This window comes from Acomys minous (genome assembly GCF_964271855.1).
Source record: "Acomys minous genome assembly, chromosome: 1".
Taxonomy (NCBI): Eukaryota; Metazoa; Chordata; class Mammalia; order Rodentia; family Muridae; genus Acomys; species Acomys minous.
The window spans coordinates 180,069,153-180,096,243 of NC_140483.1; the positions used below are offsets into that span (position 1 = coordinate 180,069,153).

A 27,091-nucleotide genomic window follows, 5' to 3' on the forward strand; every position below is an offset into this window, starting at 1 on the left:
GCAGAGAGAGTAAGAGTTAATTTTTTGTTTGTTTGTTTTTTAAGAGTGTTGTCATTGGTAGGTAGACAGTTCTCCAATGGGAGGCCACACATTCATGAATAAATGGGCAGCAGGAATTTGATTAGTGTTAAAGCAAAATGGATGTAAATTTTGGTGGGTAGGAAGCAGAGTGTACATCTGGGAAGAGTTGGAGGAGAGGATGTATATAGTCAACATATTGTACAAATTCTCAAAGATACAATCAAAACAAAAAGTACCAAAAAGATCCCACTTACAATAGTTTAATTAACAAGTACTAGACAGAATTCTTTGGCCCTTCTTATTGTCAAATAGCACACTGATGACTCATAATCCTTTCCACCTTGTTTCAGAGCCTGAAATTCACTCTAAATCTTCCTTAAACTGTTATCTGTAGCCTATTAATTTTAAGTGGACCTCGTTTATTGGCTTGTTTGAATTGAACATATTATATTATAAGAGCCCCCTGTAAGCCTTCTGCTAAATCACAATTCTGCAGAACGTTACCCTGAATCCTCTCACCCACACACACACCCTTTACATTCATTGTTTTTACATTGCCACAATGCGCTCAAACTTCTTGGAAGTCAATAGAAGAAAAACACAAAACTGGACTAAATGGTGGGAAATACAGATGTCTGAAAATCAGAAAGTAACACCCCGAGGTATTGTTATTTATTACCTTTATCTTGAAGAGGAACCCTCTGCAGCTTTAGTCACTGAATACATGCTAAGAAGTCATATATTTGTCCACGGGGGTGGAACTGTGCCATGAGTTTTCTTTCACTAAAAAGACTCAAACAAAAGAAAAAAAAATCTAACACTATGTTCAGACATGGAGCACAGGATTGTGGTACCTGGGGGCCGGGGAGGGGACAGATGAAGTGAGCATTGTGGACACATTTGCTCGGTGCCTACAAGCACCACTCAGACTGAGGTGCACAAGGGAGATTCTAAAACGATAACAGTGACCCAGTGAATTGAGGAGATGAACAGAGTTTGGAGCACCTAACGTGGTTACTATGTGTGGAAATAAGAGGGATATGAAAAAAGAGAAGAACTGATATCTTCGTATGAACCCTCTCATGTCTTTGGCTGAATACTATTAGCTGCTTTGTAAGGTGGCCTTCTATGGGGCAAGAAACAAACAACTGCTGGAGGGATATGAGTTGCAGAATTTCCCTAATTCCTGTCCCAAGGGTAGGGCTAGAATTTCCAGGCTGAAGCATATTTGCACTCTATTTAAACAAAGTAAAGAAAATTTGTTGAACACTACTACATTCTGTACAAATTTCAGACAGACATCACTTTAGCAGTGCATGAAAATAGCACTAGAAGTCAGACTACTTTGAAAACTCTTGAGAAAGATAAGCTACATTGCTGTTAAGGACATGCATTTCAACATTCTTTAAAGGGCAACAAATGTAAGAAAATATAAGTGTGATATTCACAATGTACAGTATTCAGAGGCAGCACCTGTACTTGTCCTTCTACCCACAAAGAGGAAACGTGTATAGAAATATCATTGCACTTTAATAGAATAGGAAAAAAAATCAGCAAACAGAAACTACATTTTAGTGGTGCCCATATATGGGCAGCAACCAGCAGTTTCTAATTGGATTTTAGGTCTGCCTTTCAACAGGAGGGAAATTGTGCCTGGTGATAGAAACCTATACAAGTATCTAGAATTAGTGTGAACATAGAGGGGACCCTTCTATGTCTGCTTTACTGAACTAATATAGTTCCTAACTGTACTCTAACTAGACATGTGTCCATACACCACAGATAAGTGTGACTGTCAGTCCTCATCACAGGGGCATCTCTTTGCAGAACACTGATATTATTACATCACACAGTTAGTCAAGATACAATATGAAAGAAAAGAAAAGCAACTTGATCATGGGCGCCTAGGTCCAGTGAATGTATCTACAGCATAATCCCTGCACCTTAAGATAGGAGAAAGTCATGGAAGTAAGATCAGAGGATCCTGAAGACTGTGGACAGATGTGTGTCCCCTGGACATGGCAGGAAAGCCACATAAATGACACCTCAACAGTATGGCTGCTTAAATAGGTCCTAAAAAAATGACAGTACTCCATTTGAACATGGAGAGGGGGAAGACTTTCACTGGTTACCAACCACAGAGAGAAGATCTAAAGCAGATAAGGACTGCTGAGAGATGGAAAGATAATTGTCCCCAGAAACCAGTCACCTTTTACTTATTCGATTCCAAGTGCTGGGCACTGAAATCATAGGCACAGAAGCAGCCTAAGCTTTCTCTGCAGATAGCACTCATGTATCTATTCACTTATACATATATGTAATAGTAACAATTAAGGGAAAAGAGGCCAGGAATTTGAAAGGGAGTGAGGAAGATATATGAGGGGTTAGAAGGAAGATATAACTATATTTTAATTTAAAAATATAAAAATAGACAATACATCATGAGATCCCATGAAATTCTAGAATCACACATGTTAAGAACAATATGAGTTGCTCATTTTCCTCGTGTTGCTGGACCCCGACTCTGAATTCTGCTGTATTAGCCTTCAAAGTGACCTGTACTGGCCACAATTACACCTTGTCACAATACACTGATTATTTTTCTAGAACTTCTGGATGGAAAAATAATATTCTGACAGAAGTGTCTAAGTCATTAAATATTTTTTCTGCTCTGCTCGACGGACTTTCTCCTGCTTAGATTTTGGGTAGGTAACTTGGCTGTATATTTGGATTATGCAGAAAGGTGTTTTCCTCTCATAACTTTTTGTGTATCTTTCTTAGAGAGGACAGTGTAAGATAAGTCTTACTACACTGCTACAGAACTTACCAGACATATTTTTAAATAAAAATACAATTTTGGTTACATGGATGAAATAAATTCAACTATTGTAAGCTGTAAAAGAAAAGCTTAAAACAAGAAGCAAAACATAGCTCATCACTACAGAGACCACAATTAACAGATAATTTACACTAGCAAAATTACTTTTCAAAAAAGAGAAATAAAATGATATATCCCAAAGGATCTAGCAAATACTCTTGAACCTAATTAACCATGAAAAACTGTAGGGTAAATATTAAAGTATAAAAGTCAAATGCAACCCTATATATGAGCCACTTAAGTAGAACTTGAGCAATTAAAATTTATTTAAAATAGCCCTTAAAAATTAAGTGTTTAGATATAAGTCTAACAAATGCCTATATAATCTTTATGTGGAAAACTACAAACCAGACCTTTGTCTTTTCTAATAAAATGTATTTTTAAGAAAAATTTATAAGAATATATTTAAGTCATTTTATTTTTCTAAATAAGTGAAAATTTAGTATATATTATTATGATATATATGTGTGTATATATGCCATAAAACAATGTGTTTACTCTTAATATACATGCAATATTTCACACACAAAATATGAGCAATAAACCCACAAGCATATGAAAGAATTAAACCATATGACAATGACAATATAGGGTGAATTCAACAAATGCAACAATTTAGCTGAAATATAAAAGCTATTTTGAAAATAAATTTTTATATTAATGTGATAAAGGACATAAATATGGAATCACATGAATAGAAAAATGCTTATGCATAAAACAATCTAAAAGTAGTGTTCTATTCCTTGATGAAAGACTGAATGCTTCCCTTGAAACTGGCCATAGGTTAAGACTCTCAGCACTTCTATCCAAACACAAAAATAAAGTGCTAGAAAATGTACTGTGTCAGTTTAAGTAAGCTAGTGGAGTCCACCTTGGAAAAGAAGAGTGGAAACTGTGTGGGTGAACATGGTAGGGAACATACATTTGTGAAGCCATACTTTCATGAAGGTGCTATAATTAATGAATGAGTTCATCATGGTCAAAGCATCCAAGGTAAATAGAGAAATATGTACTTAATATCTATATATCAACAATGGACCAATTCTATGTGAAATAAAAGAAACAATTCTATTCACATAAAGCTTCAAAAGGGACAAATAATTAAATCTACTAAAAGAATTACAACTCTTATATAGAAAATGATAAAATTTTTCACAAGAAATAAAAAAGTATAAATGAATAAAAAAAGAATATGCATTTATATTCAATCTTTTCGAGGCTAAAATTTCCTTCAAAGTTCAAAGTAGTTACTGGCAAAATGAAAAGAGGTGAATATTTTTATAGAAATCAAAAAGCTGTTTCCAAATTTTATTTTGAAATGCAATAAACACAAAATAACTAAAGCCATTCTAGAAAAGTGATGAAGTCAAAGGGCTCATGTGTCCAATTCAACCCTTCGTTGTAATTATACAGTAATCAAAGCAGTGTAGAACTGGAGGTGTGGGGGAGGGGTGGAAATAAAAGGAGCAGAATTGGAAGTCCAGAAGGAAATTGTTAGATTTATAGTTAACTGGTCTGCATACAAGATGCCAAGGTCGTTTTATGGGAAAAGCAGTCTTTTCAACAATAGTGATAAAATAACTAGTAACTCCTATGTAAAACAATGAAATTACACGTTTATAGATACCACGCAAAACTGGAAATATCTGAAACTAAAGAGCTTTTAAAAGGCTACGTGTGTGTGTGTGTGTGTGTGTGTGTGTGTGTGTGTGTGTGTGTGTATTTGAGATAGGGTCTATCTAAATAGTCTTGGTTGTCCCTGGAATTGACTATATAGAACAGAATGCCCTTGACCTCACAGAGCTCTATCTACCTCTGTCTCTGGAGTGCTAGGATTAAAAGCCTGTGCTACCATGCCTGGCAGGAAAAACATTATTAAATTAGACAAAAATTCTTAGATAAAACTAACACAGAGCAAGCTGTTGGGGCTATTTGTTGTTGTTGTTGTCATCTTGTTTTTTGTTTTTGTTTTTGTTTTCGAGACAGGGTTTCTCTGTGTAGCCTTGACTGTCTTAGACTTACTTTGTAAACTAGGCTGGCCTTGAACTCAGAGCAATCCGCCTGCCTCTGTCCCCTCCACCCGCACCCCTAGCCCGAGTGCTGGGATTAAAGGCGAGTTTCAGCACTCCCGGGCCCCGTTGGGGCTATTTAAAGGCACTCCCAGGACCCAGCGCTGCACAGTTGCCAGTCAGTGTGTGTAATGTGCAGTGGTCATGGCCAGCCATCTGGAACTCAACAATGGTGCCAAGATGCCCGTCCTGGGCCTGGGCACCTGGAAGTCCCCTCCTGGCCAGGTGACTGAGGCCGTGAAGGATGCCATCGACACTGGGTACCACCACATTGACTGAGCCCAGGTGGACGAGAATGAGAAGGTGGGAGTGGCCCTCCAGGAGAAGAAGTTCAAGGAGCAGGTTGTGGAGCGCCAGAGTGGAGCGCCAGGAGCTCTTCATTGTCAGCAAGCTGTGGTGCACGTTCTTCGACAAGAGCAGGCGAAAGGAGCCTGCCAGAAGATGCTCAGTGACCTGCAGCTGGACTACCTGGACCTCTACCTTATTCACTGGCCAACAGCGTTCAAGGCTGGGTCTATTTCCCGCTGGATGCATCCGGGGACGTGATTCCCAGTGACACCGATTTTGTGGACTCTTGGACAGCCATGGAAAAACTGGCGGATGAAGATTTGGTGGAAGCGATTGCTGTCTCCAACTTCAACACTCTTCAGATTGAGAGGATTTTAAACAAACCTGGCTTAAAATATAAGCCTGCGGTTAACCAGACTGAGTGCCACCCATACCTAACTCAGGGGAAGCTGAGTCAGTACTGCCGTTCCAAAAACATCGTGGTGACTGCGCACAGTCCCCTTGGTTCTGCTGACAGGCCCTGCGCCAAGCTTGAAGACCCTTCTCTCCTGGAGGGTCCCACGATCAAGGCAATTGCAGCCAAGAACAATAAAATTACAGCCCAGGTGCCGAGCCGATTCCCTATACAAAGGAACTTGCTGGTGATCCCCAAGTCTATGACACCCCCATGCGTTGCTGAGAACTTTAAGGCCCTTGATTTTGAGCTGAGCAACGAGGATGTGACCACTCTACTCAGCTACTACAGGAGCTGGAGGGTGTGTGCCTTGATGAGCTGTGCCAAACACAAGGATTACCCCGTCCACACAGAAGTCTGAAGCTTCGGATCCCTGCTCTTGCCCAGTGACTTGCACCTGTTCTTCCTGCCTCATCTGTTCTTGCTAGTGTCCTGTGTCCTTTGTCCTCTGCACTGTGTGGCACCTTGCAGAGTTTGTTAGTTTGGTGTAGGCTCTGGAGAGCAGTGTCAATAGCTGAGGTGTTTCTTCCAGCCTTTCTTGGTCTTTCTTCTTCCCCACCTGGAGAATGTTTAACACTAATACCCTTTCCAGCCAACAAGAACAAGACTTACAGCCTAAGTAGTGCCACTAGCAGGTTCTGAGTGCTTAGATCTGTAATCCTTTGGCTCAGACTTCTCTTTGCCTCGAATTAAAAACTCCTTTTGTGAGAAAAAACAAAACCTAACACATAATGATTGACATAGAAGAAAAAGCAATGATGTGTTCAGTGTATGATGAGAACTAAGTTGCTTGGGCTTTAGAAGACCCTAGAAAAGTAAAAAAAATTAAAATACGGGTCAATATGTGGGGAGATATTGCCTCTAATTTAAATATCTAACTAATATAGGTAAATGCTCTATTCCATCATATATAAAGAACACTTTTAACTTACAATTAAAAAATAACAATGTAACAACGAAAAAGAATCAGGATATGTACTATGCACTCTCACATAGCCATCCTACACACACACACGCACACACACACACACACACACACACACACACAGCAACTATGTGGAAGCTAACAAACTATATCTGATTCCAGGAGCTTGAATGCTACATCCCTCCAATATTTCTTTAAACTCTCATGGAGTTTCTTGCTTCCAATATTGTTCTTCAATGCTTACTATATCCTGTGTTGTTATTGACCTTATATGTGTGTGCCAAGACAAGGTCATTAAACATTATTTTATAATCCTTCATAAATAAAGAGCCCTCTACAATACATTGCACATAGTGACTATTAAATTAACATGATTACAGAATGAAAAAAAGTAACAGACCTCAATTTAGCATCACTTTTTAGGTTTCTTTTCTTTAAAACACCTGTTTAATGTGGTTACTTGATTCAGATTAAAATCAACTTCAAATTCTAGTGTGCATTCTGAAGCAGCTGAGACTGCCTTCGGTCAATCCATGAAATGCTGAGAAGGAAAAACAAAAACAAATATCAACTCAATGGTAAAAGAAAAATACCATAACCTAAGATTTCTATTGTTTGGCCCTGGTATGTAGTCTATCAAATCAATTATTATTTCCCAATCTGATCATTTTTAAAATTCATGTATATCTAAAGAATAAAGCAAAATGGCTTTCTGAGCTGAGCATGCATACAAAGCAAATAAGTGATCATTAATTATGCATGACATTACATACCAATTATTTGTGAAGAAGCCTGAGAGTGTTATAAATATAATCTCATTAGTTTTCACAAATTCTTCATGAGCATGAGAGGTAATCATTATTATCTCTATATTTAACATATCACTACACTAATAAAAACTGTATAAACTAGTATACTTTGCTATTTGGAAGGCTTACAACCCCTGAGCTTTTTTAAAGCAAGGTTTTCTCTGGGTATCTGCTATGAAAAAGTCAAAAGGCTGTTGTCACACTCTCTGCCCCCTGGTGGCTGGTACGAGACGGTTACTAGTGGACCATCCACTGGTAACTTCTGTACCTTTACCTTCAAGATTGCCAAGTTCCTATTGCTGCTGCTGAAGAACACCATGCTATATTTGGAGTTTTAGTGTTTATATTAGAGTGTTACTAATATAGACAACTGATAGTGATGGCTTGAAAAAGCTACAAAAGTAGATAATGAGAAGGGGAACAGAGAGAAAAGCATGGGAGTATTATCTCTTTGAGCTAAAATGGCCTCAGCTTGACAGACTCCATGAGAAAAACTGATTACGGAAAATATGACTAAACAACTAGAGATTGGTAAGAAGTCTACCTCTGAGAGTCAGAAGAACCACTTCCGTGTCATAGTGTGATCTTTATTAATGCTCACTTCTTATAGGACAAATGGAGCTTACCATATCAGTACCCATAAGTTATTGAATTCAGGGTTTTTTCTTGTGCAGTTTGGCATAATCCTTTTTTTAAAAAAAAACCCTTGTATTAATTATAGTAAGATGAGTTTTAATTTGTGTAAATTGTTTTCTCTTGGTTTCGTTTTTCTTTTTGGCACTCAGGACCAAACTCTGGCATTGTGCAAGATGCATTGCAGTAGCCCTTAACTTTCTTCTGACATTGCAATTATAAGGACAGTTCTTGGCATCTGGTGCAATCTACCACAACAAATCAAACAAGAATCTGAGTCCTTTTCCTTGCAGTTACTCCTATGACCCCATGTTACTACTCCCATTTCAGAGAGGCGGTGCTCTGTATTTTAACCCAAAGGCAGATATCTTAGATGCTCTATGCTACAGAATCAGCATGAAAGAACAAAGAACAGTACCTGTTCTAGAAGCTTCACTGTGGAGTTATGTTTGCCACATGCAGTTCTTACTGTCCCCTTCCAATGTCCTCAGGTGATCACTATTGCTTTATCATCACCCTGTGTGCTTATAGCCTCTATTATAGAAGCAGTGGGTTTGTAAATGGATGATTATATGTTATGAGCTTTTTAAAATATAGGTTTCTTTAAATATATGTTTATCATTTCTGTCTTAGCAGAGCAAAGATGCATATGGCTTACACACCCTGATCATGGTCTATCCTTGAGTACCAAAGCAGGCAGTCAAGGCCAAGCAGGCACCTGGAGGCAGAAACTGAAGCAAGAACACCATGCAGGTGTCCTGCTTACTGGCTTGCTCCACTTGGTTTGTTTAGCCTGTTTTCTGATACCATCTAGGATCAACTGCCTAGGGGTGGTAGCTCCCACAGTAAGCTGGGCCCTCCTACACCAATAATTCATCAAGAAATTGCCCCTACAGAGTTGTGCAGAGGCCAAGGCTATGGAGGTGATTTCTCAATTCAGATTCTTTCTTCCCAAATATGTGTAGGTTTGTCAAGCATACTTATTTCTATAATAACATCATAGAAATAGTGGTGAAAAATTATGGACATGTTTAGGAACTAAAGCAAAAAATCTCTTTCATTTGTTATTTCTGTTTTATTGGTTTGGAGGTTTATTTTTTTTCCAACATAATATTTTTATTGATTATTTAGGAATTTCACATTGTTCCAACTAAAATATAAGAGAGTAAATGTTTCCCCATTCATCTTGACAAACTGGGAACTTAGGTATTTGTGACAATTTAAATCTTTTGTATCTAGAAAAAGGTTTGGAGGTTTAAAACACTACCTTTCTGCCTGGTGGCACTCAGAGGAAGGATAGCAGGCTACCAAGAAGAAACTTGATACCCTATGAGCATATACAGGGGGAGAGGTCCCCCTCAGTCACAGTCATAGGGGAAGGGAGTAAGGGGAAAATGGGAGGGAGGGAGGAATGGGAGGATACAAGGGAGGGGATAACAATTGAGATGTGATATGAATAAATCAATAAAATATATTTAAAAAATAAAACACTACCTTTCTTTATAATCCAGGTTGGACTTAAACTCATGATAATCCTCTTGCCTCAGCTTCCCAAGTGCAATGAAGGTAGATACGCCTCATCGTGCCTGCATCCACACATCCTCTTCCTCCCTCAGAACTGTCGCTAAAGCACCTTTTCTGTTATGCATTTAGTTACTTGCTAATTATGTATTGTAGAGTCACACAAGCATGGCTCTTGCCTTCATAGATTTGGTAATCTATTGAAACACAAACAAAACAAAGTAATTATTATACATGTTGCTCAAGGTAGGCTTTACCCTGATGCAATAATAAGTAGCCTCAAATCTCAAATGCCATGAGGCCTTTTATCCTAGCCATGAATCTTGCTGGGTATAGCACTTCAAGAAAACTGTGCATAGTTGCCTCTCAGTGCTTTAGCTTAAAAACATTAGTGTAATCAACTCTAATGATCGCCACAACATAAAAGATCAGTGAAACAGTCTAGAGGTAGGAACTACAACAGAAACATTCTGGCGAATAACTACATGAGGTCTGGGACTTGTTAGGTCAGAATTCAACTTGACTTGAACCATTAAATGTGAGTGAAAATTCTGACACAAGCACAACCTAAAAAACTATAAGGAACTTTAAAGGCCAGTATGGATGAGGCATAGGCAATGAAATGAGGGATCTGAAGTAGGCTAGAATGAAGTCCATCAGGGTGGCTAGTACAACAAAGACAGCCTTAATCCAGGGAGTAAACTCATGGGAATTGTGCCCACTGAGTATAATGCCAAGATACATGAAGAGGAGAATCTACGAACCTACAGCATTTATCAGAGGAAGGAAAGCCATGAAAAGTAAAGAAAAAAAAGATAAATAAACTCAGACACATGGTGGTGGTATGAAAAATGGAAGCAATCAGATAAAGTAGTTCTGGGTGTGTAGGAAAAGCATGACTCAGGAATGACTCCTAGGCTTCTGATTTGAGGCATTGAGTGGGTGTTGTTACCATTTACAAAGCTGATTAAGATGGGGGAAAGGACAGGCCTTGTTTGATTATTGTTCTGTTTGCTCCGTTTTTTGGCTCCTGGCTGACTGGTTGGCTAGTGGGGGTGGCTGAATGAAAGTTTGAGAGTTTCATTAAAAAGTAAGATTTAAGAAAGCTATGAGACATCCAAGCACAGATCAAACAAGCAGTTATAGATACTTGTATGAGATCGTAGATGTTGTCCTGCGTGGTTATATATATTGACAGAGGAGGCAATCTGTGAAGAGTTGAAGGTGGAATGTGAGAGGGTTGAATAAGTTTAAAATATATTGTATACACATATGAAAGACTCAAAAAATAAATAAAAATAATCTATTTAATTGTTAAATGGTCTATAGGGGGAAGAAAAATATGATCAAAACACATAGGACATGTTCAAATAACTAGTAAATATATGTAAAGAAAAATGATGAATTAAAAATAACAGGTCTGCACATGCAGCTATAAAATCTGCAGAAACAGATGCCATGCCACTTAGAAGTAATTTAAGAGAGAGGAGCATGTTTACAGCACAACACTTAAGAGCTCTAAAATGTAGGCTCTGGAAAGAGCTAGAAGAAGAGCTTAAAATTGAACAGGGACAAAGAGTATTTCCATAGCATACAAGGACAATGTGTGCTTAATTATGAAAAACTGCGCCAGCTCTTCCTGGACAGTGAGATTAGATTAGGATTGAAAGTGAAGCTCCCTCATTTATCCACTCAGCACAGGATAACTTTCTCACTTTGGTTTTTCTTCTAACAAGTAGTTATTCAACAGCTATTGTTTTGCAGCCAAATTTTGTTCTAGGTGTTCAAATATGGTGTCACCTATAACAGCCATGTTTTTACCCTCCCCGACTCTTACATTATGTTGACACATTCATGCATTGAACAAGGAAGTGAGTAAAGAAAGTGACTACAGGGGCCAAGTGCTGTCAAGAAAGTCAAATGTTAGAGAGCATTCTAGCCAACTAGTGGTGATCTAAAAAGAGCCATGGAACATCAAATACTACCTAATGTGTAATTATAAACAACACCTGTTTGTTTGTTTTTTCTTGACTTGAGTAATAGCAAATACAATTTCTGTTTCACTGTTTCAAAAACAGTGTGAGCAGAGACAACAGTGGGAGACTTGCTCATCGAGTGTGAGTAAAAGTGAATAGTACTGCGATAATGAGTGCCAGGCATTGGAGAGAGAACTGGCCATTTACTCTGTAACGTGTCCCCTTCTACAGAGGTCAGGTGGCAGACTGCCCAGTCCATGGAATGGTCTACAGGCAGAGCGGGTGGGGCTACAATGTGGTTGGGGTCCTGTGCACAAATAGAGGGGAGGGGAAGACAATGTGGTTAGGGGTCCTGTTCACAGGTGGAGGGGAGAGGGAGACAGCATGGTTAGGGGTTCTGCACACAGGCAGAGGTGGGGAGACAATGTTGTTAAGAGTCCTGTACACAGGTAGAGGGGAGGAGGAGACAATGTGGTTAGGGGTCCTGTACATAGGTAGAGGAGAAAGGGAGGCAATGTGGGTAGGGGTCCTGAAATTTATTCTCTGGCTGAATAGGTGCTAGACTTTGCCACTGACCACTAGGCGTGAGCATGGTTTTTCAGAATTCTCCAGTCATATGAGTGGCCTCTTACAGGCACAGATAATCTTCATGAAATCATCTCTACTATAGCAGTTTTTTTTAAAGAGCTAATTCTAGACTACAACCTGAAAAAAGCTGATATGTAAAGGGAAATGTGTACCAATTAAAAGTATTTCTCTTATTTTCTTTTTAATTAGACAATTAGAAACTTCTTTTGCTACCCAACTCCAAGTAATATTTGGGTCCTTAATTTTCCTCAAGTATTAAACAGAGCCAACTGGTAATAACCTATACTGCTTTAGCTCCTCATTGATTTTCTCCTTCTTAGAGTAGATAAGTTTAGGCAGTTTGGGTGTTTTCCCATCTATTATCATTTTCTATAAGGCAAGAGTAAAATCTCTTCCAAACACAAACTGTAGAGGAAGGGATCATTTTTCTCAGTACTGAATTAATATCCCCGTCTCCCCACAGTTGACAGTTGGAGGTCAATTTCATTGTAACTACTTTGTCATTCTATCTAAATTATGAGAACATATGACATAAAATAATTTTATAACCCATTCCTATAGAATCAAAGTCACCAAGGGCTCAATGGTACCAATTTAGCTCTACGCCCATCTTTTGGAACAAAGTCGAAAGAATGACGCATGGTGAACAATGCTTGGGGACCTGTGAGAGGGGCTCCAGCGGGAAAGGAGAGGGCCTTTACCTCAGATGCACTTCCTTCTCTAGATTGACCTTGGACAGGATTTCATGCCTCTGTGACAGACATTTACATTACGTTTATAAGACACTTTTATTCTTGTTGGATGTCAGAACATAGCTATAGAATCCTTTCTGGTCAGTGTACCCTGGCTCTGGATATGGCTGTCTGCCTCACTTTCGTGCTTTCCCAGATGTAATCTCTAGTACGTGCCATACAACTGTGTTTAAACTGGTGTGTCCTGAGACAGGTCTAGGAAAACATTACTCAGTTATTAATACAGTAAGCGCTTACTGGAGTTTATTTACATGGTTTTCTGAACTCAATCTTTGAGTTGAGACCATTGCTTTCTTTGTTACAACCGTATAGAAAAGCACACTGAAACTAAAGTAAGATTGTATAAAACATTCTTTCAGGTTCTCAGATGCCAGATCCAGTAGACAGGATCTGCACAGCTCCAGGAAAGTCATAGAAGAAGGAGAGAAACCGCTACCAAGCAACCAAAGCAACTTTCACTTTGTTTTAACACTTAGTAGTGACTGGCACTGTGAACTTCAAAAAAAAAAAGCAGTGCACATCATATCAAACATGAGCAACATCACAGCCCCCCTAGAACACAGGCACACAATCCCCTTTACAAGCAGCGTAGTTACATATCAGTTGAGTACAAGTCCAATGAGCCAAATGTCTCTTCTTTCATTTTCCCCTATTTTATCTAAGGATTATTTATTTGAACTGACCAAAAGTCTGTAGAATAACTCCAAAATTAGAAACAAGTTTTTAAAACAGCATTTGTAGTTATTTAACCTCATGTATAAATCCATGTGAACTACAATACTAGGGACAGGAGGGACCTGGCTGCCCTTGAGTCTCTTCTTCACACTGCCTGAATAGGTTGCCTTTCATCTTCTCAGGTGTGAAATTCTACCAAATGAAGATTCATTTAGGTTAACAAGCCCCATTTTGAAAGGTAAATAACTCTGAGAGAATTAGTTTAACAATTAGGTTCTTTCTGCAAAGTGCACGGCTGCCTTGTCAGATTATTTCCCTCTGAAAGCTCACAAGGTAATCCCCAGAGTAATGAACGTGTTACCAGAATAGAACAAGAAGGGAAGAGCAATCATGGCCTATGGGAGAAGGGCTGGAAGGGAAGGCATGCTTGGGTGGGACGCTAAAATAGAAGAAGGTTTTAAAGCATCTTGGAAGGATAAGTTGAGAAGGGAGTTAAGGGAAGATAATTTTGATTGCCCTAGAAACAAAAGACAAATTTGTTTCAGTTTGGTCCTGGAGTATCCATGCTTGTGTGTGTGTGTGTGTGTGTGTGTGTGTGTGTGTGTGTGTGTGTGTGTGTGTGTGTAGTATGTTAGCTGACCTGCTTTAAGAAAGTAATACTAGGAGCTTATAAACAATTTCTGTGTGATGCCTATGGAGACTGCAAGTTCAAGATCAGGATACGACTGTTGGGGACCGAGTGAGGGGCCCTCCTCCAGTCCCCTTACAGATGGTCTGCTTCTCTTTCTGCTCTCCCGTAACAGACTTGCAGTCTTGCCTATTGTAAGGCCCTACGCCCCTCCTAAGGGCTCTGTTTTATAACAGTGACTCCCGGAGGCACTGCCCCCTCACACCATCACACTCAGGGAAAGAATTTTAATGTGAGACTCTACAGTCCTCTATACTAGGTGCTTGTTTTGTTGCTGTGAGAAAATAACTGATAAAAACAGGAGGATTGATTTTGGCTTACAGTTCATGTGGGTATAGTACTTCATGATGTGGAACGCATGGCAGGAGCAGGAGGCAGCCAGCCACAAGGCATGCACAGAAAGTAAGCCAGACATGGGGCCAGGTCACACAATGTCAAGGCCCATCCTCAGTGACAAACTGTCTCTAGCATGACTCCCTCATGCCTTTCCGGAACAGGACCACCATCTGGCACCAAGTTAGCAGGTACATGGAGCCAACCTGCGGGGATATTCCACAGGACACAAGAAGTGGGTAATATTAAGCATTCTACACACACATACACACACACACACACACACACACACACACACACACACACCAGCCTTAATTTCATCTGCAGCAGAAATGTCATCTATTTGACTAAAAATCTCCATATGCCATTCTACTCTAAGGTCTGGAAACAACAGTAGTTAAAAGGCATAAAGCTTCTGCAGTTGTTTTTCAGTAGCCTTATGTATTTAATGGGAGGAAAACAAGTCAGAAGCCATGTGAATTTATGAAGGTGGTCTGTCAGTGTGGGAGTCAAATGTGGGGCATTTATCTTAATTCATTCTCTCAAGCATACATTTCTCAGACTGTTATTCCAGGCAGCCCAGGCCAAAAATAAACACATTTTCATACTCAAGTACAAACTCTCTTTCCTTGACTACTCTAGAGGTTTGACAGGCCTTCAGAGAAGTTGTACAATGAGGATTATGGGAGGCTTAAGAAAACCAGTTTTTCCCAGTCTCCGGAGTCAGATGAAGACGTTTAACTCAATTACTTACCCTGCAGCTCAAATGTGCTCTGCTAAAGGATTATTCATAGCCACGGACACCAAATAGAAGATCTGTAAACTGCCCGTGGCGAAGGTTGCTTTAGAAGTCACAAAACAGAGCTGAAAGGAGCAGAGGAGTGACGCTCAGCCGCACAGTGACTCAGTGGCTGAGAGGACTCCGGGGACTTCTGTTGGCACACCAGCTGTGCCCCGCCAGCTTTGCCACAACAGTCATTTTACCTGCTTCAGCTATAGTTTCCTCCTTAGTTTGTGAGTTCATCTAGAGCCTGTGGGAGGAAAAACTAATTTAAATGATTTGTAAACGCAAGGTTTTATAGTGCACAGCTAATAATAAGCAGCAAGGTTCTAAGCCTTGGTAGCGTGAGTCAGTTCTCCAGCGAGATCAAAAGCAATCATCTGGCAGATTACCATGTCCTCGATTAGGCAAGGCTTTCTAGCCCTGCTTAGCTGGAAAATCTGAGGATCTTTCAATTGCCACTGCAGTCCATAAGCCAAACCCACCAAATAAGTAAAGACTAGAATTAAGCTCCCCTATGCCGGCTGGACTTGAACAGTGATGATGGAAATGGATATTTACACTAAGTTGAAATCTAAAACAAACCTAGTGTTTTGGAATATATTATTCTTTTAGTTCACACAACTCCTAGAAACCCTTCACTCTTACATATGCCCGAGACAGCAGGCTCTCTTTACGTCTACTACTGTGCTGGCTACTTTTATGCAAGAGTCATTGGAGAAGAGTGAATCTCAACTAAGAACTCTGCTGCCCCCTATGTGACCACATCCCCTCAGTGGGGAGGCCTCGTGGCACTCAGAGGAAGGGGAAGCAGACTACCAGGCTGAGACCTGATAGGCTGTGATCATATGGTGTGGGAGGAGGTCCCCTTCTGTCACAGACCTAGGGGAGGGGAATAGGGTGAAAGAGGGAGGGAGGCAGGAATGGGAAGATACAAGTGAGGGGATAACAATTGAGATGTAATCTGAATAAATTACTTAAGTAAAAAAATAAAAAAGAAACAAAGAAAGAAAGAAAGAAACAAAGAAAGAAAAAAGAAAATTCCCCCACAAGATTTCCCAGTAGGCAAGCCTGTGGGGCATTTTCTTGGATCATAATAGATGTGTCACAGTCCAGCTTACTGTAGGTGGTGGCAGCCCTACTCCTGAGTGCTATAAGAGCAGGATAAACAACCATTAAGCTGCATTTTTTTAGTGACCTCTGCATCAGTTCCTGCCTCCTGGTTCCTGCTCTGACTTGCCTCAGTGATAGACTATATAATCTGGGAGGAGAAATAAACTGTTTCATCTCAGAGTTACTTTTCACCCTGATGAGTTATTACAGCTATAGAAGCCCTAACTATGACATAAATTGGGGCAAGGTCATGGGATACTGCTGTCACAGGCCTGACTATGTGTTTTAGAATAGATTACGAAAAGACTTTGGAACTTTGGGGTGGAAAAGTCATTGAATTCTCGAAGTTTAAGGGGTTGATCTGTGGAAGCTTGGGAAAGAAATGTGTTCAGAGAATTGCAGATGGCGGTGGCCTCCTTGTGACGTTTCACATGGAAGCAAGACGCTACCAAGACTGTTTGTGTGGTATCTTGTGTTAAAAATGTGTGATTGTAATTAGCTGGGGGTAAAGAATCAGCTTGATTAATAAGAGACCAACTCCACTGAAATGAAATTCTTTCTCTTCTGAGAAAATTGACACTAGTCTGCTCGATCTGAGAAATTAGTGGAAAATAATAAGACCCGTATCAATGAAGCGACATCTGGGAATTGTTTCCATGGAATCATCACACAGAAACTGTGGTCCAATAGAGGCCAAGGCTGTACTTCGTGTAGCAGCACAAAGTAATATGTAAAAGTTTTCAAAGTGATACTGGTTCTGAAGGCGTGAAGAGGTCATCATAAGCAGGAGAGGATGCTGGTGAAGGAGTAGCCTCAATGGCAGTGAAAACCCCAGGACTGAAGGGATCAATGAGAGAGACAGGCTGAGGTTGACACCACGTGGCAGGTTTTGGGTTCCAGAAAAGAACCTAGGAGAGGCTGTTAGCGAAGCATCAACTCAATTGCCATGAAAACCGCAGCATTTTGGAGCTGCCCATACCATGGGCACAGTCACCAAGAACAGTAGCAGCTACAGAGTAGAATTAGCCTGAACTTATGAGACAAGGACCTTGTCCTGCAAGTGGCACAGCTGGGAAAGTGAGAACTGCCAAGCCCCTTGGAGCCCAAAATATTATAAGTGGGGCCCCAGACATCAAGCACCTAGCTCTTTCCACTGTTGAGTTTTGGTTTTTGCTTTGGCTTGATTGTGACTGTGCCGTGGTTGTTCCCTCTTAGAATAAAAGTGTACTTAACTTCTTCCCAATTTAACAACTTAATGAACTAATTCATTTAACTACGCAGTTGAATTTAAGTCATAGGTTTAGCAACTCTGTTCCTAAAAGTTTGGGGCTCCGTCAATATTCTCAGGATGAAATGGTTTTAATGTTATGTACTTGATGCTGTGGTTTCCCCTCCCACACTGGAGGACTCCAAGCACCAGGTGCTGGGCATAAGTTCTGCATGTTTCTTTGGCAGAGGTCACATTCAGTTCCAGCCACTGACAGGCAATGTCTCCTTACACATGTCTGCAAATAAAAGGCATGTTCACTTGAATAAATAAAGTGAAAATGGGTTTACATTAAAATTGATATATTGATACAGTAACTCTAGATGTTGTTATCTAACTACTACCTTGCTACATACCATAACTGCTGGTATCAATTAAAGACCCAGGATCCATTTCTCCTCCACTTAAAATTAACTGACCATCTATTATGTGTCAAGCGTTGGGCTATGTAACCCATCGTGACATGACTTAGCTATACCTTTGCATAAACACACCAGGTTACAGCAGCTGTGAAGGTGCCGGTGGACCTCCGGCTTAGTGTTTAAAACTGCTGCTCACACTCAGGAAGTTTAGGCTTCAGCTTTTCAGCTCCCGACAAAGCATCTTCCTCCAATAACGGTGATCAAGACAAAGGCCGTTAGAAATTAAGATATTAGAAATAGCCCAGGCTATCTAGATTTGAAAGCAGATATCACCAAACCCTCAAGTTGCTCACCTATCTGCCATAATGTTCATAAGAATCCTGTAAATAAAGTTACCATAGTGCCCTTCTATTTCAATAGCCTTAATATTTCCTGCTCTTATCTTAATAAATTTGGCTTTATTTACAAAAAAAAAAAAAAAGAGTCCTTTAGGTCGTTTTACATCCTAACTAGTTTCTACCATCTTCTCACTTTCCGTGAGCACTTGCTCTTCTTTTTTACTCAGGAAGAAAAGACATTCCCACATTCTTCACATCAAAACTACTGATCTCATAGTCCCCTATCCCGTGAGAAGGTGTTGCACATGTTCTAAGCAGTTCTGGTATCTCCAGTGCTCTTCCCTCAGGGCTTGACTCATCCTTGCTGCAGATCAGAAGGGTGGCAGTTACTGCTTCCTTTCCATTGGGAGGCTTAACTTAGTTCAAGCCATATGTAAATTCCAAATCTTTCTTCTACTCTGTGCTAAACTTATCAAAATCATCCTAGTTTCTCTCACTTACGAGAAAGGAGAGTGGTTTGCACATAGCCCAGAAAGAAAACACAAAAAGAACATTTACAAACATGTTCTTGGCCTAATTGAGGGAAAGGCACACTCTGAAGAGCCAGCCAATGGAATCTGAGGATTTGGATCTCTTTGTATTGCTTTAGAAATACAGGCTATGGTGGGGTTTTCATCTGCATTAGATTATACCACTTATGCTAGCTATCCTTATAATTACCAAGTAGTCTTCTGAATGTAGGTCACCTGCCCACATCACTTTTCCTATACCATACTGAGCAGAGCAGCTGGCACAGTATACAATTTGCATAACAACTAAACCCTCTCATTGTAAGTGTGTGTGTTGCTCTGATTTACTTATCACTCCTTAATGAGTTTGGTTAGTGTAGCTCATCTCACTGAATAGACCACTTAAAAATACACACACACACACACACACAGAGAGAGAGAGAGAGAGAGAGAGAGAGAGAGAGAGAGAGAGAGAGAGAGAGAGAGACGCCTTTCATCCCAGCAGTCGTGCGGCAGAGGGAGGCAGATCTCTGTGAGTTTGAGGTTAGCCTTGTCTACAAAGTGAGTTCCAGGACAGCTAGGACTACACAGAGAGAAATCTTGTCTCCTATTTCTCTAAAATAAACACTCAAATCTCCAGGCATGGAAATCTTTGTCCCAGAATTTTTTATTTCTAAGAGACTTGTAAAGGATACACAGTAATCTGTAATAAGTATTTAATTCAGCTATATTGCTGGCAAATTCTTAACTAACAAGAGGGCCCCTGATTTCTTTGATTATTACTTTCAACTTCAGTTTCCACACTATACACTTGTTCACACATAGCTACACATACACCAATAATTTTCCTATTAGTTTTATTGGCATGTGTTAATTAACTTGTCTTTTGAGTTCATCTATTTTGAAGTCTTTGTTAAGAATAACATTAACGTCTTTAAAGCCCTCAGTCACTTTACTTTGTCAATGGCATGATAAATTTGTGAAAGTCTAGGTGTCTTCACAAAGTCTAGGAAATCCACAGATTTTAAGCCAAGAACTCTTGGGAGGATCTCATTAACATTGTATTAAGGAAACATGAATGCAATGTTTCCTGCTAACAAATATAATATATTTCTAGCTGCCTCTTTCTTTTCTCAAGTCTTGTTTTTGTTTTCTTTTTTTTTCCCCCTCAGTGTTGCTTGAAGACTTTTATCTGCAAGGTGTCATTTACTTAGATTGACCTGCCTCAGCAGCCTTCCTCATATTTGTTTTTCTTCCTTAGCTATGGATTCACACTAAAGACCATGGTCCCCACCCTATCGTCACCACCACCCTATCCCCCTCCACCCCATCAAATGGCCAATAGTTCACCAATAACTATTGCAAAGTAGGAACCATCCAACTTTTCCCCTTCCATGACTGATTACTGACAGAGTCAGTCATGTCTGTCCAGTGCAAGTGCAGCGGTTATCAGTTTACAATTGGTCGTGTTTTAATCTGGTCTACCATATGGCATTTCAAAGCCCTTGGCCCTATCTTCTGCACCTTATATACTTCCTAATTCCTCTTTCACAATGTTTGCTGAACCTCTGAGGTTCTAACATCCACATTCACCCTTCTCAGCAATGAGTTGTCATGAATCTCAATTCACTATCATTCACTTCAAAAGGAACTTTTGCTGGTCAAGGCTCAGAATAACTTTTCTCTGAGGATATAAACAGAGATTCTGAAGGATCTTGATGCTATTTCAGTTTAATTAACCAACAATAGTAAATGTAATCTCCTTGGGCATGGGTTGGTAACCAAACTCACATACCTGGATTGGGTTCCCTTCTATAAAGCAGCCTTCAAATCCAGTCAAAGGCCAGTTGGTTACAACACACTAGATGTGTCACAGTTGGATAGAAGGCCACATATTGCCTATCAGGTGATTTTTTTTATTTGTAGGATTAATATCTGGGCAAGACCAAAGATGTGTTTCCCTCCCTCCCCCACCAGATACCTGAATCCTGGTGCTCTGGTAGCTAACCATCAGAGAGGAAGTATTTGATTTAGTTCCAGCTTGCTTTTTCCACAGTTTGCCAAAGCTGCAGATGCTACCTTCTAATACTTTTTTTTATTTTTTTCTCCTTTATTAATTTATTCTTGTTACATCTCAATGGTTATCCCATCCCTTGTATCCTCCCATTCTTCCCTCCCTCCCATTTCCCCTTATTCCCCTCCCCTATGACTGTTCCTGAAGTGCTTAGAGGAAAATTCATAGCACTAAGTGCCTTTAAAAAGAAATTGGAAGCATCACACATAAGCACCTTAATGACACAACTGGAAGCCCTAGGAAAAAAAGAAGCAGAAACACCCAAAAGGAGTAGACGTCTGGAAATAATCAAACTCAGGGGTGAAATTAACAAATTAGAAACTAAGAAAACAGTCCAAAGAATCAACAAAACCAAGAGCTGGTTCTTTGAGAAAGTCAACAAGATAGACAGACCATTAGCCAAACTAACTAAAAGGCAGAGAGACAGTATTGAAATCAACAAAATCAGAAATGAAAAGGGAGACATAACAACAGACACTGAAGAAATACAAAGAATCATAAGATCCTACTTTGAAGGCATATATGCCACAAAATTTGAAAATCTAAGGGAAATGGACGATTTTCTTGATCAATTTCACTTGCCAAAGTTGAGTGAAGAACAGATAAACAAGCTAAATAGTCCCATTTCCCCTACAGAAATTGAAGCAATCATTGATAGTCTCCCAACCAAAAAAAAGCTATCTTCTAATTCTTGTGGTGAGTGAAGACCTGACAAGAGCCTGATTGTCTGGAGATGATCTGGGCGGTGTGAGGAGTCCCACACCTGGAACAGAGATTTTCCAGTAACTCATGGCTTCCAAGGCCAGCATTTCTAGCATGCAGGATAACTTCCTTCACTCTTTCTTTTCTATTTTTCATTGGTTAATAAGATGTAAGTTTCTGTATAAAGCACGAGTGCTCCATGGTGTGGTTATGGGGAAGAGTTTTGATTTTGCGTTTGTTTTTGTTTTAAATAGGACCGAGAGAATATCCAGAGACATCTGGAAGAATCCGGAGTAGAGAGAGAAAGTACTGAACATGGCCAGCAGACTGACTAGACCTGGCCACAAGGGAAGCAAGCAGGAGCAAAAACAGGGGGAGCCTAAAGAGAGGGCGAGAGCAGAATATAGAGAGAAGGGGGACAGGAGACAGAGAGAGCGAGGGACAGAGGGACCCTGAGAAAGCATAGCCCAACAGATCCATTATAAGGAGAATGAGTAGCTGGGAGGAGGGGGGTTGACTTGGGGAAGCTGGGAAGGGGGTGGGCAGTAAGAAGAGCTAGTACTCTGAAATGTGTTCCTGTGATACTGAGTGAGCCTGGAGGCCTCCATGCACTTCAGTGTGCTAATTGTGCCTTTTAGAATTTGCAGAAATGATGTTTCCTTTTAACCTGACAGCTTATTTGTGGCTTTAAAATATACTTTTCATTCATATACATCCTCAGCTCCAGTTTTGTTTTCCTATCCTAAGTGTTTCCCTCTTTGCTTTCTTTTTAACCATGTTCTAGTGTTCCCACTTTTTTGTTTGGTTTTTTTTTTTGACTTTTTGTTTGTTTGTTTGTTTTGTTGTTGGTTTCGTTTTTTGTTTTTCGAGACAGGGTTTCTCTGTGTAGCCTTGACTCTCCTGGACTCGCTTTGTAGACCAGGCTGGCCTCGAACTCACAGCGATCTGCCTGCCTCTGCCTCCCAAGTGCTGGGATTAAAAGCCTGTGCCACCACTTTCTTAAGGAAGCTTTCCAATGCCACTTCCCTCAAGCACTGTGTGGAATAATAGTGGAGAACGTAGACATCCCAGTATGGTCACTCATTCAACTGAAATTCTGCATCATCATCCAGTTAGCACGATATCGGCTATGGGTTTGTGGTACGCAATTTATTATGTTGAGGTATGTTCCTCTATCCCTACCTTTTTGTGAACTTTGTGATATTGCATGTTGGATTTTGTCAGAGGATATTTTTCTCACAAATAGAAATGGCCATGTAATTTCCATCCTTGAATTTATTTGTGTAATGGATAACACTTATTGATTTACATGTGTTGCATCATCCCTGTATCTCTTGAATGAAGCCAACTTTTTCATGATGAATTATCTTTTTGATGTGATGTTCAATTAGGTTTGCCAGTACTTACTTGATAATTTTTACATCTATGTTCACCCCAGAGATCAGTCTGCAACTTTCTGCTCTTGATGCATCTTTGTCTGGGTTTTGGTGTTAGGGTTGTTCTTAGTTCGTTAAAAGAAAGTTTGGCAGCATTACTTCTTTTTGTAGTTATGGAATAGTTGGAATAATATTAGTGTTAGTTCTTTGAAAGCTTAGTATATATTTGCAGTTAATTTGTCTGACCTCGAACTATTTTTTGAAAGAGAGAAGAGAATTTGCATTACAGCTTTCATCGTGATGGTGATTAGAAATATGTTTAAATTTTTTTTCTGTTTACTTTTTGGAAGTATATATACATCTAGGAATTCATCCATTTCCTTTAGATTTTTCAACTTACTGGAATGTAGATTTAATGATTTCTTTTTATGATTTTTAAGATTTCATTGATATCTATTGTGATGGCTCTCTTTTCATCTCTAATTTTATTGTTATATTTTGTTTCTTTTGCAATTGAGATAAAAATTATCAATTTTGTTTATCATTTCAAAGAGCTAAATCTTTGTTTTATTGCTTTGTTCTTTGGTTTAGTTTGTTAGTTTCTATTTCAGTATTTTTTCACCTCATATCTAAAGTTTCTCCCCATCTGCTGTTTTGGATTTTGATTTACTCCTGTTTCTCCAAGGTCTCAAGAATCATCATTAAGCTATTTATTTGACACCTCTAAAGTATTTTGAGAGGGCTATAACATGCTTTTGTATGTTGTGGTTTTGTCCCCAATTCTAGAAAATAAAGACTTAATTTCTTTAGTCATTTGTTTATTGTTTAATTGTGTATTTTTCAATCCCCATAAATTTTCCTACTTCTTGTAGTTTTTTCTTGTAGTTTCCATGTTGATGTCTAGTTTTATTCTACTTGAGTCAGATGGAATACAGGATGTTGTTTGCATTTGTGGAGGTTTACTGTGTATCCAAATACATAGTCTGTTTTGTAAAATGAAAAGAATATGCATATTTTTAGTGTTTCTGTGGAATGTTCTAGCTATATGATAGATCTGTTTTATTTATGTATTTATTTAACTCTAATATTTCTCTGTTTATTATTTGATGAAATGTCCTCTCTATTGATGATAGGTACTAAAATTTTCCACTATTACTGTATTGGGGTTAATCTGTGTCTTTATATCTACTGAAATGTATTTAAGAAAATCCAGTGAATCTGAACCTAATGAGTATATGCTTAGAAGTATAATATCATGTTGATGAATTTTCCCTCAATGAGAATGAGGTAACTATTCTCACTAATTTTAGTTTGAATCTTTAATATTTGTTATTATTACCATTATGTCAGCTTATTTTTTAGTTCTATTTTCTTGGAGTATCTTTTCTATTCCTATTTTTCATGTTGAAGTGTGTTTCTTAGGAGCAAGAAGATGAGCTTCTTTTCTTTCTTTCTTTTTGTTTTGTTTTGTTTTGTTTTATAAGGTCTATTAGTGCTGTTTCTTCTCCATGGCAACAATACCCAACAGAAGCAACTTTAAGGAGGTGTATTTTATTTTGACTTGTGCTTTCAGAGGCTTTAGTTCATTATAGAGGAGGCAGTATGGTCCCAGTCCATGGTGTTTGAAGTGTGTGGCAGATGTTCCTCATATCATTGTAGACCAGAAAGGGGACACACAGAGAAAAAGAGGAGGGTCAGAACATAACCTTCAAAGCCCCATACCCATTCACCCATTTTTACAGAGGCCTTCTTCCTTAAGAGCCCACAGCTTCTCAAACACAGCACCATCTACTGAGGAAAGCATTAAAATAAGAAGAAGACATTTCAAATTAACTGGTGTGCAAAACCCACAGCTCTCATTGGAAAGGAAATAAGAGATTTTTTTTCAGAGAAATTTTGAATGAGCAAGGCCAGAAACAGAAATATAGATTACCATGCTCCAATTCCATGTTGGAAATTCTAATTCTGCTTTGGGCATTACCAGTTTCAATGTGGAATCAGTTTCATGAGGTATTATAATTGTATAGAACAAAGAAAATCATAAATTAAGGTAAGTTTACCTTACATTGGTAGGTACATCAGAGAAGAGTTTGCATCAGAAAAGAGGGAAGGTTTTCTCTAGACACAAGATGACATCTGATGACATTCTTAGCCTTTGGGTTGGCAGAAGGTTCCAAAAGGGTTTTGTTGTTGTTTGTTTGTTTGTTTTTATTTTTTAATCTATTAGTCACAGGATGTTATTTCAGACACAGAGATAGGCAAGTAATAGCTGTTTCAGAGTGCTAGAATTTTGCCCCAAATAAGGTAATCAGTCCCTGGGTCTGCAACATTCCAACTTCTCCTCGGTACTGCAGTTCTAACAAGTTAGTCATTTTCTGAAGACCCAGGTTCTTTTCAAGAGCTTTTGTTCACCAAACCATAATGCAAGGTCACTATTGTTGTTCCAGGAAATCCTGCCAAGAAATATAAGAAAAAAATTTTTTTCAGACTCTTACTAGAAAATTCATTTGAAAATTCTAAAATACTATGCAGGGGAGACAGTTGGGCTCTGGGGCCTCAAAGGCTAGCCACTCCAGCTAAAGTGATGAGTTCTTTGAGAAGGACATCCTGATGTAAATATCATGCCTCCATACATGCCTTATGAACAAGAGCACTTCACACACACACACACACACACACACACACACACGCACACACACACGCACACACACACGCACACACACAGCACACACACGCACACACAGCACACATACACACGCATGCACACAGATGCACACACGCAGCACACACACACACACACACATGCACACACACAGCATACACACACACATACACACACACACACGCACAGGCACACGCGCGCGCGCACACACACATGCACACACACACACACACAGAGCACGCATGCACTTGAACTACTTAGGGACTGTTTTGGTTTATCATATGATAGGGACATCTACATTTTGGATGTGGTTTTCCTTTTGTACCTGTGCAAAATCTTAACATGAGGAAGACTGGAAAGACTAGAACTGAGACTGACATGTAAGGACACTGGAGTTTTGTACCAAGTTCAGAGCAAGGATCAGACAGACTATATCGGGCTTCCCTGGCCTGCAGGAACAGAGGAAGAGAAGGTAGGGGTCCTAAGTTCTAGGACTAGGGAACTAGGCAGAGTTGATGCGGAGAAGGAAGGAAAGGGTGGGGTCACTTACAGGGTTTGGGACTGGAAGAAAAACTGTGAAAAAAGTGTGGTTTGTGAGTTCAGTGGCAGAGATGATCAGGCTTGAGGCAAGAGCAGGATAACTTACCCTACTTTGGCTAGAGGGATCACATAGGCATTGATTAGCTTTGATGAGCAGCATGGGAAAACTGACCACATAGAAAGCCAGGTTTTGGCAGGAACATTAGCGCGTTGCTTATCTAGACTGGGTCTTGAAGTACCTGAAGAAGTGGATGTGGCACTTGTGACCAGATGGAGAGCAGGAGGGGGTCCTGAATGGGTGTTTATTTTTCTCTTTTTGTGTTTATGCCCTTTTGCAAAGAATGTTTGTGGAGCCTGTTTAGAAACCCTGCTACTAAGATTGCAGTCCACCATAATGAAAGCCCTGAGCGTGGCATGAAAGGGAGGACTCCCTTTGTCAGCAGGGTTTCCTCTTCTCTACCTGGGGACCCCTAGACCCTTATGCCCTCTACCTGAGGACTGTCACACAGTCCTTAGTGAAACTACAGGTTCAGCTTTCTTTCTTCTGATAGGTACCTGCTCAGCAAGCACCTGGAGTTCCTGGAATACCCCTCCATGCAAATGAGTCATTCCAGTGCCTTAACCCCACCCCACCCAATGATGTATTAATACCCTGGAAATTCCTAACCCCCCAAAGTCCTATATAACCCTTGTTCATCCCGAGTAACGTTGAACTGCCTCACTGAAGCTGGTGCCAAAAGTCAATACTCGTGGCAGT

General features: G+C 39.7%; 1 pseudogene across 1 annotated transcript; it reads left to right on the plus strand.

The window, feature by feature from the left end:
* Positions 1–5,099: 5,099 nt before the first annotated feature.
* LOC311593973 (aldo-keto reductase family 1 member B1-like) lies at positions 5,100–6,334 on the plus strand (annotated as a pseudogene). The gene has a single exon. The product of its transcript is annotated as an aldo-keto reductase family 1 member B1-like (transcript).
* Positions 6,335–27,091: the final 20,757 nt, after the last annotated feature.